This window comes from Pleurodeles waltl, chromosome 8, assembly GCF_031143425.1.
Source record: "Pleurodeles waltl isolate 20211129_DDA chromosome 8, aPleWal1.hap1.20221129, whole genome shotgun sequence".
Classification (NCBI taxonomy): Eukaryota; Metazoa; Chordata; class Amphibia; order Caudata; family Salamandridae; genus Pleurodeles; species Pleurodeles waltl.
In genome coordinates, this window is record NC_090447.1 from 199,947,983 (window position 1) to 199,964,790 (window position 16,808).

Genomic DNA, 16,808 nt, shown 5'->3' on the forward strand with positions numbered 1-16,808 from the left:
ATACTGAAATTGAGGTGAAAAAATCTGCAATTTTTCTCTACGTTTTACTCTGTAACTTTTTCCTGCAATGTCAGATTTTTTAAAGCAATATACCGTTACGTCTGCTGGACTTTTCTGGTTGCGGGGATATATAGGACTCGTAGGTTCATCAAGAACTCTAGGTACCCAGAGCCAATAAATTACCTGCACCCTGCCTTGGGTTTTCTTTCTATACCGGGTATACAGCAATTCATTTGCTGAAATATAAAGAGTAAAAAATAGCTATCAAGAAAACCTTTGTATTTCCAAAATGGGCACAAGATAAGGTGTTGAGGAGCAGTGGTTATTTGCACATCTCTGAATTCCGGGGTGCCCATACTAGCATGTGAACTACAGGGCATTTCTCAAAGAGACGTCTTTTTCACACACTCTCTTATATTTGGTAGAAAAAAATGTAGAGAAAGACAAAGGGCAATAACACTTGTTTTACTACTCTATGTTCCCCCAAGTCTCCCGATAAACATGATACCTCACTTGTGTGGGTAGGCCTAGCGCCCGCGACAGGAAGTGCCCCAAAACACAAAGTGGACACATCCCATTTTTTTTTACAGAAAACAAAGGTGTTTTTTGCAAAGTGCCTACCTGTAGAGTTTGGCCCCTAGCTCAGCCAGCACCTAGGGAAACCTACCAAACCAGCACATTTTTTAAAACTAGAGACCTAGCGGAATCCAAGATGGGGTGACTTGTGGGGCTCTGACCAGGTTCTGTTACCCAGAATCCTTTGCAAACCTCACAATTTGGCTAAAATAACACATTTTCCTCACATTTCGGTGACAGAAAGTTCTGGAATCTGAGAGGAGCCACAAATTTCCTTCCACCCAGCATTTCCCCAAGTCTCCCGATAAACATGGTACCTCAATTGTGTGGGTAGGCCTAGCGCCCACGAAAGGAAATGGCCCAAAACACAACGTGGACACATCCCATTTTCTTTACAGAAAACAGAGGTGTTTTTTGCAAAGTGCCTACCTGTAGTTTTTGGCCCCTAGCTCAGCCGGCACCTAGGGAAACCTACCAAACCAGCACATTTTTTAAAACTAAAGACTTAGGGGAATACAAGATGGGGTGACTTGTGGGGCTCTGACCAGGTTCTGTTACCCAGAATCCTTTGCAAAACTCAAAATTTGGCTAATTCCTCAAATTTCGGTGACAGAAAGTTCTGGAATCTGAGAAGAGCCACAAATTTCCTTCCACCCAGCGTTCCCCCAAGTCTCCCGATAAACATGGTACCTCACTGGTGTGGGTAGGCCTAGCGCCCACGAAAGGAAATGGCCCAAAACACAACGTGGACACATCCCAATTTTTTTACAGAAAACAGAGGTGTTTTTTGCAAAGTGCCTACCTGTAGATTTTGGCCCCTAGCTCAGCCGGCACCTAGGGAAACCTACCAAACCTGTGCATTTTTTAAAACTAGAGATCTAGGGGAATACAAGATGGGGTGACTTGTGGGGCTCTGACCAGGTTCTGTTACCCAGAATCCTTTGCAAACCTCAAAATTTGGCTAAAAAAACACATGTTCCTCACATTTTGGTGACAGAAAGTTCTGGAATCTGAGAGGAGCCACAAATTTCCTTCCACCCAGCGTTCCCCCACGTCTCCCGATAAAAATGGTACCTCACTGGTGTGGGTAGGCCTAGCGCCCACAAAAGGAAATGGCCCAAAACACAATGTGGACACATCCCAATTTTTTTACAGAAAACAGAGGTGTTTTTTGCAAAGTGCCTACCTGTAGATTTTGGCCCCTAGCTCAGCCGGCACCTAGGGAAACCTACCAAACCTGTGCATGTTTAAAAACTAGAGACCTAGGGGAATCCAAGATGGGGTGACTCATGGGGCTCGGACCAGGTTCTGTTACCCAGAATCCTTAGCAAACCTAAAAATTTGGCTAAAAAAACACATTTCGGTGACAGAAAGTTCTGGAATCTGAGAGGAGCCACACATTTCCTTCCACCCAGCGTTCCCCCAAGTCTCCCGATAAAAATGGTACCTCACTTGTGTGGGTAGGCCTGGCACCCACGAAAGGAAATGGCCCAAAACACAACGTGGACACATCCCAATTGTTTTACAGAAAACAGAGGTGTTTTTTGCAAAGTGCCTACCTGTAGATTTTGGCCCCTAGCTCAGCCGGCACCTAAGGAAACCTACCAAACCTGTGCATTTTTTTAAACTAGAGACCTAGGGGAATACAAGATGGGGTGACTTGTGGGGCTCTGACCAGGTTCTGTTACCCAGAATCCTTTGCAAACCTCAAACTTTGGCTAAAAAAACAAATTTACCTCACATTTCGGTGACAGAAAGTTCTGGAATCTGAGAGGAGACACAAATTTCCTTCCACCCAGCGTTCCCCCTAGTCTCCCGATGAAAATGGTACCTCACTTGTGTGGGTAGGCCTAGCGCCCACGAAAGGAAATGGCCCAAAACACAACATGGACACATCACATTTTTTCACGGAAAACAGTGCCTACCTGTGGATTTTGGCCTCTAGCTCAGCCGGCACCTGGGGAAACCTAGCGAACCAGCACATTTCTGAAAACTAGACACCTAGGAGAATCCAAGATGGGGTGACTTGTGGAGTTCTGACCAGGTTATGTTACCCAGAATCCTTTGCAAACTGCAAAATGTGGCTAAAAAAACACATTTTTCTCACATTTCGGTGACAGAAAGTTCTGGAATCTGAGAGGAGCCACTATTTTCCTTCCACCCAGCGTTCCCCCAAGTCTCCCGATAAAAATGGTACCTCACTTGTGTGGGTAGGCATAGCGCCCACGAAAGGAAATGGCCCAAAACACAACGTGGACACATCCCAATTTTTTTTTAAGAAAACAGAGGTGTTTTTTGCTATGTGCCTACCTGTAGATTTTTACCCCCTAGCTCAGCTGGCACCTAGGGAAACCTACCAAACCTGTGCATTTTTTAAAACTAGAGATCTAGGGGAATACAAGATGGGGTGACTTGTTCTGCTCTGCCCAGGTTCTGTTACCCAGAATCCTTGGCAAACCTCAAAATTTGGCTAAAAAACACATTTTCCTCACATTTTGGTGACAGAAAGTTCTGGAATCTGAGAGGAGCCACAAATTTCCTTCCACCCAGTGTTCCCCCAAGTCTCCTGATAAAAACGGTACCTCACTTGTGTGGGTGGGCCTAGCGCCCACGAAAGGAAATGGCCCAAAACACAACGTGCACACATCAAATTTTTTCACAGAAAACAGAGGAGTTTTTTGCAAAGTGCCTACCTGTGGATTTTGGCCTCTAGCTCAGCCGGCCCCAGGGGGGGCAGAAATTGCCTAAAATAAATTTGCCCCCAGCCCGCCCGGGGAGCGACCTTTGCCTACGGGGTCACTCCCCTTGCGTGACGGCGCAAAAAAAAAGATCCCCAGTGCCTAGTGGTTTCTGCCCCCCTAGGGGGCAGATTCACCTAAAATCGGCCGATTTGCCCCCAAGGGGGGAAGAAATGGTCTAAATACAATTTGCCCCTCCAGGGAAGTGACCCTTGCCTAAGGGGTCGCTCTCCATCTCTAAAAAAACAAAACAAACAAAATAAACACACAAAAAAATTAGCCCTGGCGCCTAGAGGTTTCTGCCCCCCCGGGGGCAGATCGCCTAATAACAATAGGCCGATCTGCCCCAGTGGAGGCAGAAATGGCCTAAAATAAATTTCCCCCTCTCACCCCCCGGGGAGCGACCCTTGCCTACAAAGTCGCTCCCCTTGCGTGACGGCGCAAAAAAAAGATCCTTGGTGCCTAGTGGTTTCTGCCCCCCTTGGGGGCAGATTGACCTAAAATCGGCCGATCTGCCCCCAAAGTTGGCAGAAATGGCCTAAATACAATTTGCCCCTCCAGGGGAGCGACCCTTGCCTAAGGGGTCGCTCCCTATCTGTAAAACAACAACAACAAAAAAAATCCCCGGTGCCTAGTGGTTTCTGCCCCACTTGGGGGCAGATCGGCCTAATTAAAATAGGCTGATCTGCCCCCCTGAGGGGCAGAAATGGCCTAAAATAAATTTGATCCCCAGGGGAACGACCCTTCCCCAAGGGGTCGCTCCCCTTACGTGAAATTCAAGAACAAAAAAAAAAACTCCCTTGTGTCTAGTGGTTTCTGCCCCCCTTGGGGGCAGATTGGCCTCATAAAAATAGGCCAACGGGCAGAAATGGCCTAAATATAATTTGCCCCCTATGGGAGCGACCCTTGCCTAAGGGGTCGCTCCCCACACCTAAAACAAAATACAAAACAAAAAAAAAACAAAAAAAAAAAAAATTATCCCTGGTGCCTAGAGGTTTCTGCCCCCTAGGGGGGGCAGAAAAGGCCTTAAAAAAAATGCCCCCCCCCGGAGCAACCCTTGCCCAAGGGGCCTCTCCCTTATTCCAGTTTCATTTAAAAAAATATATGCCTGGTGTCTAGTGGGCGTTTTGACAGCCGGATTGCTTTCAATCCGGCTGCCAAAACGCAGAGAGAAACTTCAAAGAGAAGGAACATAAATTTCCTTCCCTTTGAAGCCTCTCTCAGCCTTCCCCACGCATTTCTCTTCCGATCGCGCTGGAAGCTGAGCATGATACTCTGTAATAGAGAGTGAAGCTCTGGCAGAACATTGTGTGATTAAAAATCTGAAGAAGTACGTTTGTTGTAAGAACTGATCACAATCCCCCATGTAAAGTCTTCATGTTAAAAAGAACTGAATCGTTTTATGTCAGGATCAGAAAATGGGTGGTGAGTTTGCAGGAATACAACTTTGATGTGACATATATTTCTGGGACAGAGAATGTGATAGTGGATACTTTGTCCAGGTTGGTAGCTGAAGTGAATATTGATCAGAAAAAGTGAAATGGTCAAGGATGATCAAACTGATCTTGTTTGTGAGGTTGATTATGAGATAATTCTGGTAGAAAGTTGTCAAGAGGAGATGAAATTGGATGATGCATTGCAAAACGTTATGAAGATACTGCAAATGGGCTGGGCTAACAAAGAACAAGGTGGTGTATAATACAATGATTTCTGGTGGGTAAAAGTTCAATTGTTGTCCAACAATGGTCTACTGATTAGAGGGACCACAATTTTTCCTCCAAACAAGCTGAGAAGAGAATTCTTAGATCGAATACAGTTGTCATCTGGGAATTTCCAAAACTGAACAAAGGCTACGCTCATCATATTGGAGGGCAAGGATGGATCTTCGAGTTGAGCAATTAATAAGGGAACATGTACAGTGTGCTGTAAGTGAGAAAGCTATGAAACACATAATGCAACTGAAGGTGTTCAGGAAAAGTCCAGAGAGACCATGAAAAGATATTGCTCTGGATATTATAGGGCCTATTCACAGGGAAGGTCAGGAAAGTTATATCATTGTAGTGATGGATTTATTCTCTAGGTGGACGGAGGTGTGTTTTATGAAAGGCATAGAAACGAGACATTATCACATTTTTAGAAGAACTAATAGCAAGGGAAGGTCTTCCTGAACATGGGTTGACAGACAATGGAATGCAGGTGGTATCCAAAGAGTTGGTGAATTTTCTTGATGGTAGTGGAATTAGACAGAAGAAGTTTGCCCTCTATCATCCTAAAACCAATGGGATGGTAGAGAGGTTTAACTGCATGTTAAAAACATTTCTTTGGCTAACAATATCAGCTAAGTTGCAAAGAAGAAGTGTCAAAGAGAGGTGGAGTCTACAGGTTCACACCTCACACTATCACAGGTGAATCATCATTTTTTGTGTTTCATGGGAGGCACCCTAACATTGTTTTAGAACCATCTTGGGTAAACAAGTTCTTGAGTGATGAGAGAAGGAAATCAAATTCTGATGAGTGGAAGTTGAGAGGCCAAGAAAATAAGAGAAAGCAAACCATGTTTTAACAAGAGAACCTCAGTTAAACAAACACCAGTAGATGTAGGTGATTGAGTCATAATAGGAAAGCCCGGATAGAAGGATGGTAGTGAAAAATTGTCTAAACCTTTGAAAGTGATAAAGGTATTCATCAATGTAATTAAAACTGAAGATCATCAAGTGTAGAACCTAAAAAGAGCTGTAGTCTACAAAGAGAAATGTTTAGAGTATGATGAGAGCTTTTCTTGGTGTGGTGAGCAAGAGTAAGGAAAACATAATGTAACTAATAGAAGTAAAGGTGATGTAACTGACAACTAAATCACACCCTATAGGAAGTCGAGTAGAGAAGTGAAAAGTCAAACATATTTGGGTGATTATGTTGTCCGATGAACAGGAATTACGAAAGATGTGAAATTTGTATGCACATCATTTATTGCTTAAAGCAAGTTGTTGATAGTGAATAGATACAACATATTTTGTGTTATTGCACTTTTATATTGGTGTAGTCTATCATTTCTTTGTTTGTGTAATATTAATTATAAAAGAGGGAAATGTGTGGTAACTTGGGTTTGATTTCAGCTTATGAGGAATGTGACCACATCATATTCAACTAGAATATTTATGTGTGCTTGTTACATTGAAAATGTTAGCCTTTGAATTGATGGAACCGGTGGCCTGGCAAACAAGGACGCCTGGGATGTTTCTCCTGCGTGATACAAGCAATAAAGTTATCCCTGCCTCTAACTTGTCTGAGGCTGTGTTATGTTTATGGGAATGAGCCCACTTTAACATGGGTATAGTGAGTGCCTGCACCCGCCTGTTAATGTCAATGTTAAGAGCCTATATAGTGCAACACCTACCCCATGGGGTTTCCCGGTGATTAAGCAACAGATAGAGAAACCTCCAGACTATCTGATTCAGAACAACCAAGTTTTCAGTTGTCTGCGGAAAGTAGTAAGCGAAGGGCAGAATTTTAAGTGTTCTGTAAAGGCATTCCAGAGCTTAAGGTCCATATGTGCAAAGGAACAACCTCCCATGCAAGCTTTTTTAATTCTAGGAGTGGTGCAGAGGGATAAGTTATTTGAGTGAAGTGAACAAACCGGGTGATGAGGCTTTATCAAATCCATTATGTGGTGGGGGACAGTCCCTGTCCTCGCTTTAAATGCATAGCACAGGGCTTTCAATTGAATATCTTCCTAGACTTTGAGCCAATAGAGCTCACACAGGAAGGGATTGGCCAAATTCCTGTTTGGCAGTTTATATATCTTTACCACTGGTAGGTGTTTCAAGGAGGTTTTACCCACTCCCACCGGATCACTGTTCTTTGAGCAGACAACAGAGGGATCCAGATGAACTTTTGTAACCATTTTAAAGTCAAAAAATAGGTAGCAGATACCTTTGCCACCTGAGACTTAATGGACATCTTAGAGTCCTGTAAGAAGCCAAGGTTCTTGACATAGGAGCTGGGGCAGGAGTAACTCCTTGGGTCACCAGCCAGTGCTGAGGACTACAGAGGGAGGGGTTCTTACCAAGAACCAGCACCTGCGTCTTGTCTCCATTAAGCTCCAATTAGTTTTATTCAGCCAAGCAGCAATGTAAGACAGGACGGAGTTCAAAGACGTGGCGCTGTGGCCCTGAGCAGCTGACAGGGAGAAGATGATTTGAGCGTTATCCGCATATTAAAATATAGTGAACCTGCATCATTCTATTGTCGTAGTTGGACTCATGCTCTAGGCAAGACTGCTGGTTTAAGGATGACAGCACTTTTGTTTGTAGGCGACTATGCCAATTCTACAAGTCACAACTGTCGGCCCAACCCTCCCAGCGCACAAGCAGTACCTCACCAAAATCCCAAATAGTAAAAGGTGATTTGTGGCAACCTTTACACATGGACTCAAGAGTGCGACATCTCAGGAGAGTCGTGGTTAAATGGAGATTATTCTTTTCTCACATGAGCAACAGCTCTCAGTCACATACAGACAATGAAGGAGATGCAGTAAAATTTTCAATAAGTGTTATTTACAAGACTGCAATCTACTGTAAATTGCATGGGCTGCAATGATTAGGATAATGAACAATGCAAAAAACTGAATTGTAAAAACGAGAGTCATGAATACAAAGACCCCTACCATCTTGCAAGAACCTGTAATATGAAATAGATGTGAAATAGGCCCTAGTACCCTAACATGATGACCCTAATCTCTAGCCTAAAGAGAGCTAGGTGTGATAGACCTAATCTGCCAATACCATGTCAATGAGACGAGCCCCCCAACCCTTGTTACCATGGAGTGAGATCTCTAGATCAGACTCCGTGGGGACACGAAGGCTGGGTCTGCATCAAGGCAATGTGTAGCATAGATAGCGTTGATGGCATCTGGTAGGAATCCCCTCTGATAATCTTGTCTGTGTGAGATGTATTTATACAGATCTTCTAGGACCCTGGATGCAGGTATGTTCCCAAACAATAGATAAGAAGGCATGCTTGGGGCAGCGACATAATTAAATAAATGTACTAAAACAGAGCAAGCTAAGTAAGTTAAAAGTTACTAGGTGACGAGGCACGGGCCTAAAAGCAAGAAGGCTAAGCTAAATTCCTGATTCACATTAAAACTAAATAGGATCCACTACACTACCAGGTCTGCTAATGGATCTTTGTGGGGTCTATAGAGCCTCTATCCTCTTACAGAGAGGGCTGCCCTCAGGGAGTGCACTGACAGTGTGCTATCTCTTTGGGGCGCACCTCTTAAGGGCCTGTTTGCCTTTTCATCTGCCCCTGGAATACGGAACATGCACAGAGGTAATGCCCCCATGCAAATGAGAGAACACCCTCTAAAGATAGTGTTGGTGCTACATATCCACAAGTACGGCAAGTGTGTCAGTATTATATATTCTAGGGTCTGTGGAACCTTCTGTAATGTCACAGTTCCTGGGAGAGAGGGAGCACGCAACACAGTGGCACATGCTGGGTGCTCTCCGAGGCACACTGCCTAATAAGGCTACTGGAGTGTATTGCAATAAATGGGTACCATTGAATATAATTTATATGTTTCACTGAGGGTTAATTGTTAGCAGGTTTTGTTTGGTGAATCTAAGGTTGCCTTCAGCAGTATAACAGATCACAGACATGCAAATGCATTCATGTGATAGTTAATTGTGCACCAGTAGAAGCAGCTGGTAGAGGGCCCTTTTTGACACAGAGCTAGCTGCATTGATGAGCAGACACAGGTGTGGGGTTTAGAAGGGTTTATGGGTTTTTGGTAGCAAAGCTGAAAACTTCATCCTATGGGAGGAAAGAATACAGGCAGAGTTCCTCTAGCTGATTATTACAGCACCCAGTTTCTAAATACGAGACAACTGACCAATGCTGTGTGAATGGAATTAATGGATTCATCTTTTGTGTACTGAGATCTGAGAAGTTCTGCTTTGCCTGTGGTGGTGATGAAAGATTCTAGGCACATTGACGAGTTAAAGAGAATGCCAAGATTTCTGGCGAAGGATGCAGAAACAGTGAGTAAGAAATAAATAGGAATGAGTTGGCTAAGGCTTTAGCAGACAGACAGGAAGGAAAATACAGTATCTCAGTTTTTGATGAGTTCAACATTGTGGACTGTGCAGCCATCCAATGATGAAGCGATGTGAGATAGTTGTATACACTTTTCAAGAGATGTAACGAGAGAGTTAGAAATTAAACAAAAATGATGTGTTTTATTGGTGTAGAAGTGGTAAGAACAGTATGTTGTTCCACACTATTGTTAAAGAATTGTCAGTGACAAATGAAGCAAACTAATTGATTGTTGAGCTTGTGATGTCCTATGTATTAAGGAGGCTATTGAGGGAGAATTTTTAACAGTTTGATCAATTCTCTTCCCCAGAGTAGTAGTTGGTAGCTAACTTCAGATGTGTGGTCAGAAAGTAAATGATCCATACACCATTCATAACATTTAACGTTTATTTTCACATATTCACCCTAACCTACCCCACATATCAAGAATAGAATGAATGTAAAAGTAAACATGAAAATTTAAATATGAAAGCTAAAATGGGTAAACAGAGGAACGGATGTGAAGAAGTGAAGAAACGAGTTGAAACAGAAAGAGTAGAAGGAAAAAGAGACTCATCTGAGTATTTCTGGACCAATGCCTCTGTCCTTTGTGCAATAGTCTAGTACCAAGTTGATGGATCATATTTCGACAAAAACTGAGAGGAAGTGTCAGCGTCATGGATCAGTAAAAGAGGGCCTACATTTTCAGTCACAGTACATGTTTAATCCATCTACAGTCATACAGTCACACACCAAAAGACAGAAGGAATGTATGCTTACCCTCAGATGGACTGGTTGAAAGTTGTTTGGTAGCCACAACCTCCTGTACTCTCAAGAGTAATAATCCCAGCGCTAGGGCCTCCATCATTTTCCAATGCCTAGCAATAGAGAACTTTTCTGAGTGTAACAAGTGATATATGAGCTTCCAGATGGTCTGATCAAGGCTTTACACCAAACAAAGCCAAACCTTTATCATCAAGGAAGGCTTGTCTGTCATTTTCATAAAAGCTGCCAGGATCACCTGCTAAAAACTTTTGTTTCCAAGGTCATGGACCATTTATTTTGAGTCCAAAATATGATACTTCATAAGAAAAGGGGGACCATGTGTTTCATGACTTTAAACATCCATTGTCATTTCATGAGGGCCAAATTGTTACGTTTGGAATCTTGAACAATCACTTTAGACATTAATGCTTCTGATCATAAGTATACAGCCTTTTGTGAAAGTATTTCAGAGTTACTGTTTACTAAAACTGTTTGAGTTATGTACACAGTTGAAAATCAGGTGCATTTATGAAGGCCAATAACCAGTTCTCTGAAACATCATGGTAACTCCTAATGTGGACTGTGTGTTCTGATAAACAATAAATTTGAATGCATTGCAACTGTTTTAGTCAGCCAGGCAATTTCTTCATAGATCGTCCCCTAATCACTAGACTCATCCAATTGTAGATATGTATCAGTTAGGACCTCTAATTTGGAACATAGAGTTAATATCAAAAGATCACAGTACAATGTTTGTAACACTCTGGGAACATAGGGTTAATGTCAATTGCATAATCGATCGGTTTTATCACTGTTACATCACAGCATCAGCTGAGCATAGAAATTAAACTTTCAGGCCATACACAGAACAGCACCAATTATGCAAATGTCATATTAAACTTAGAGTTAACAAACGTATTTACAATTTATAGTTTTTATGAAAATTGCACAAAATAATTTCCTTTCAGCAATATATAGCAAGCAACAACGATAAGCGTTATTACGGAACTAGCGGTGAGCATCCCTTGACCTTAAACGCCAATGATGTGCCTTCTTAGGCGCCTCGAGCTCCGAAACATCCGAATGTCAAATATTAAGTCAGCAAGTGTCAAGTTTTCACAAATAAATGCTTTTCTAGTATGCGCAGTGTGTTACCGCCTTTTTAGTAGTTAATTCTCTTGATCTCTTCAACTCCCCAGAAGCGGCATCCAGGATACAGGACTGAACATGAAGATCAAACGTGGAGAAACAGAGACTCCTTCTCTGCAGCCGGTGACCTATCTTGCAAGCAATTCACTCAGGCCCGGTGAGGTTTAAATACTAGTTGCATCCAGCCACACCCAGGATAAGTCATAAGGAGACACACCGAGTCTGAGTCATGGGGATGTTGGAGGCTTGAACAACATGTGTGCTAAACAAGCATTGGTTCCAGCAAGCACTGGTCTTTGTAAACAAGCTTTGGTATCTGTAGAACATTCTTATTGGGTTACAACAAACACTGGTCCCTGCAAAGGCAGATGAGAAGAGTTCTTTAATGAAGCATATCAAGGTTTGCAGGCCTGACACACTGTGTTATTATCTAGGCTACAGTACAAATTGCTGAGGTTTGTCTTTTTTTGACAACTATTTACCCACCGCTGCCTGGTCCATGATGATCTACTGCTTGTTGTACACTCTGAGGGCCTTGCTATGAGTGCCCTTGGTAATCCATTGGGATTACTGTAGGAGGCTGGCCTGGCTTGTAGTGGGTACCAGAGGTACTTATACCTTGTGCCAGGTCCAGTTATCCCTTATTAGTGTAGAAGAGGTGTTTGTAGCAGCTTAGGTTGATAGAAGGTAGCTATGGCAAAGCAGCTTAGGCTGAACTAGGAGACATGCAAAGCTCCTACTATACCACTTATATCATATGCACAATATCATAAGAAAACACAATACACAGAGTTACTAAAAATAAAGGTACTTTATTTTTATGACAATATGCCAAAAGTATCTCAGTGAGTACCCTCAGTAAGAAGGTAATATATATACACAAGTTATATGTACACACACCAAAATTAGGTAAGTAAGAGCAAGAAAAGTAATGCAAACAGTGTAGAATTACAATAGGTTGCAATAGGAACACATAGGTATAGGGGCAACACAAACCATATACTCCAAAAGTGGAATGCGAACCACGAATGGACCCCAGACCTATGTGAGCTTGTAGAGGGTTGCTGGGACTGTAAGAAAACAGTGAGGGTTAGAAAAATACCCCACCTCAAGACCCTGAAAAGTAGGAGTAAAGTACACCTACTACTCCCAGAGAGCACAGAAGTTGTGATAGGGGGATTCTGCAGGAAGAACACACACCAGCAGTGCACTGACAATGGATTTCCAGACCTGAGTACCTGTAAGACAAGGGGACCAAGTCCAATAGTCGCAACAGTGTCGAGAGTGGGCAGGAGCCCAGGAAATGCCAGCCTGAGGGTGCAAGGAAGCTGCCACCTGTTGGAAGAAGCTTGAAGTTCTGCAAGAAAGAAGAGAGCTAGGAACTTCTCCTTTGGAGGATGGATGTCCCACGTCACGACAAAGCTTGCAGAGGTGTTCCCATGCAGAAAGTCCACAAACAAGCCTTGCTAGCTTCAAGGATTGCGGTAGAGGTTTTTGGGTGCTGCTGTAGCCCAGGAGGGACCAGGATGTCACCACTTGGAGGAGGAGATAGAGGTGCCACCGAGCAACTCAGGAAGCCCTCACAGAAGCAGGCAGCACCAGCAGAAGTACCTGAACAGGCACTTTGCAGAAAAGTGAACCGGAGTCCACCCAAAGTCACAAAAGGGAGTCCCACGACGCCGGAGGACAACTCAGAAGGTTGTGCACTGCAGGAAGGGGTGTCGGGGACCCAGGCTTGGCTGTGCACAAAGGAAATCCTGGAAGAGTGCACAGGAGCCAGAGCAGCTGCAAATCACGCTGTACCCAGCAATGCAGTCTAGTGTGGGGAGGCAAGGACTTATCTCCACCAAACTTGGACTGAAGAGTCACTGGACTGTGGGAGTCACTTGGACAGAGTTGCTGAGTTCCAGGGACCACGCTCGTCGTGCTAAGAGGGGACCCAGAGGACCAGTGATGCAGTCTTTTGGTGCCTGCGTTGCAGGGGGAAGATTCCATCGACCCACGGGAGATTTCTTCAGAGCTCCTGGTGCAGGGAGGAGGCAGGCTACCCCCAGAGCATGCACCACCTGGAAACAGTCGAGAAAGCAGGCAGGATGAAGCGATACAAGGTTGATAGTAGTTGTCTTGCTACTTTGTCACAGTTTTGCAGGCGTCCTGAGCAGTCACGGGTCGATCCTTTGGCAGAAGGTGAAGAGGGAGATGCAGAGGAACTCTGGTGAGCTCTTGCATTCGTTATCTGGTGAGATCCCCAAAGCAGAGACCCTAAATAGCCAGAAAAGGAGGTTTGGCTACCAAGGAAGGAGGATTGGCTACCAAGAGAGGTAAGAGCCTATCAGAAGGAGCCTCTGACGTCACCTGCTGGCACTGCCCACTCAGAGCAGTCCAGTGTGCCACAAACACTTCTGTTTCCAAGATGGCAGAGGTCTGGGACACACTGGAGGAGCTCTGGGCACCTCCCCTGGGAGGTGCAGGTCAGGGGAGTGGTCAATCCCCTTTCCTTTGTCCAGTTTTGCGCCAGAGCAGGGCTGGGGGATCCCTGAACTGGTGTAGACTGGCTTATGCAGAGATGGGCATCTGTGCCCATCAAAGCATTTCCAGAGGCTGGGGGAGGCTACTCCTCCCCAGCCCTCACACCTATTTCCAAAGGGAGAGGGTGTTACACCCTCTCTCAGAGGAAGTCCTTTCTTCTGCCTTCCTGGGCCAGGGCTGCCTGGACCCCAGGAGGGCAGAAACCTGTCCGAGGGGTTGGCAGCAGCAGCAGCTGCAGTGGAGACCCCGGAAAGGCAGTTTGGCAGTACCCGGGTACTATGGTAGAGACCCGGGGGATCATGGAATTGTCCTCGATCTTAGACATGTTACATGGCCATGGTCGGAGTTACCATTGTGACGCTGTACATAGGTAGTGACTTATGTACAGTGCACGCGTGTAATGATGTCCCCGCACTCACAAAGTCCGGGGAATTTGCCCTGAACGATGTGGGGGCACCTTGGCTAGTGCCAGGGTGCCCAAACACTAAGTAACTTTGCACCCAACCTTCACCAGGTGAAGGTTAGACATATAGGTGACTTATAAGTTACTTAAGTGCAGTGGTAAATGGCTGTGAAATAACGTGGATGTTTTTTCACGCAGGCTGCAGTGGCAGGCCTGTGTAAGAATTGTCAGAGCTCCCTATGGGTGGCAAAAGAAATGCTGCAGCCCATAGGGATCTCCTGGAAACTCAATACCCTGGGTACCTCAGTACCATATACTAGGGAATTATATGGGTGTACCAGTAGGCCAATGTGAATTGGTAAATTTTGTCACTAGCCTGTTAGTGACAAATTTGGAAAGCAGAGAGAACATAACCACTAAGGTTCTGGTTAGCAGAGCCTCAGTGAGACAGTTAGGCATCACACAGGGAACACATACAGGGCACATACTTCTGAGCACTGGGGGCCTGCCTGGCAGGGTCCCAGTGACACATAGACTAAAACAACATATATACAGTGAAATATGGGGGTAACATGCCAGGCAAGATGGTACTTTCCTACAATTACCTAGTGTGATGCTTCACATGGAAGTTTCAGTTGATGGAAACACCTGACTTCACTGTGTGAGTGTGAAAAAACGGGAAAAAACATGTGGGAATAGATGCTGAAATACCATGACACTGCATTTCATGACCCCAAAAACTTGTAATCCCTAATATTTCTCCTCGCTGTAACTACTTGGATCCCTGATGCTTGTAGTTTGTAGATTATTACTGGGCACTCATTATCCTTTAGAGTCCACTTGCAAAGGATGCACAGAGGTGCTGTCTACAGTATGCTATCATGTTCTGGAAAACCGAGGCACCATCTGTCCTTTGATGCCTTTACTGTGGAAGATGATAGACTTGGTGATTTTCTTTTCCATACAAATCTCATAGGTCTTTATAGGAATTCCCTCAAAATCCCTTTTCCAGGAATAATGAGGAGGGACTGGAAAACGTAAAGGGAATGAGGGACAGTGTAAGCTTTAAGTGTAGCACTTCCCTTTTTTTGTAGAGCCCCACTAGTGTCTTAGCACTCCAGAGTTGCTGACCTCTCATAGGTGAAAAAGGTGGAGCCATGAAGTCATCTCTACATGGCTTCACAGAACCCACTACACAGGCCTGAGTGAGAAGGACAAGGACTATCACAGTTCTATATCAAAATGTCTGAGACCCTTCAGCTTCACTCTTGTGTACCTTAGTTTTTTACTCCCAATTTTCAGTACATCAACCTGCAAACAGATATAACACTAGACACAAATTTCTAAATTATTCCAGAACTGGGATTCACACACAAGCCTGCCATTATATCTGAATTCTGACCTCCTGCACCTCTGCACAAAAATCTAGATCATTAGGAAACTGTAGCAGTGCACATCAGTCCTCATATAAACACTCCCTGATGTTCCAATACCAGGAACACCTCCTATTTCTCTGACTGGACCTCACCCCACCAAGCTGCACCCCTTGTTGTTTTGGTACAGAGACCTACACTTTGCTCTGCCAATGTCTGACAATTTGGATCACAATTGTTTTAATTATTTACATTACATAACAACATCATCATCATCACATAATGCAATGATAAACATTTCCATTACCTACTAATAAATACAATTTGTAGTGTTTAACATTTAAATGAGGATGCAACATTTTCTATTCTGTATTGGTTATGTTTTGAAAAGTAACATGGAGTATTTAACAAACACTGCAGAACTGTTCTGTTTGGCACAGCCAGTGGTAGCAGTTAGTGACATAGCAAGGGTTTGACGGACCCTAATGTAAGCAAGAAAAATGTATGTTATAGGTGTTTGTAGAATGCACAACTTATTAGGGAGGGTACCCAGACATTGAAAAGCAGAAACAGCATGGACCGAAACAGAGCCAAGACTAGCTGAAGAGCCATGTGTTCAGTATCTTGCGAAATTCAAGAACTGAAGAGGCAGCTTTGTTGTGCACGGGTAGGTCATTCCAAGCTTTGGCAGTGTGGTTGGAGAAGGCACAGTCACTGGATCTGGCTCTGTCTATGCAGGGGATGTGTGCGAGTAGGAGTGCGGTTGAGCGGAAGTGTTGGCAGATATGTGTAAGTGAATGCAACTGTTGAGGCAGAAGGGGCTGATGTTGTACAAGGCTTTCTATGTGTATGTGAGGACTTTTAGCCAGATCTACTGAGTTATTTCAACCCTGTGTGTAGCTATCATAATTTTTCCTTTTCATGTTTTCTCTTCTGAACTTCAAAATAGCTATGTTACTGTTCATTAACACAGACAACAAAGGCCCACATTTAGGAAAAGTGGCACTGCATTATATGTAGTGCCACTTTTCTTTCACCCCCTTAGCGCCCCCCTAACGCCATTGTTGTACTTTCCTGGATTAGTGCCAAAAAGTTTGGCACTAGTCCTGCAAAGTACATGAAAGTCCATTATAAATAATGGTGTGCGTCCTTTTAATGCCTGCTCTGTCCAGGCGATAATAAAAGGCCACAAAAAATGGG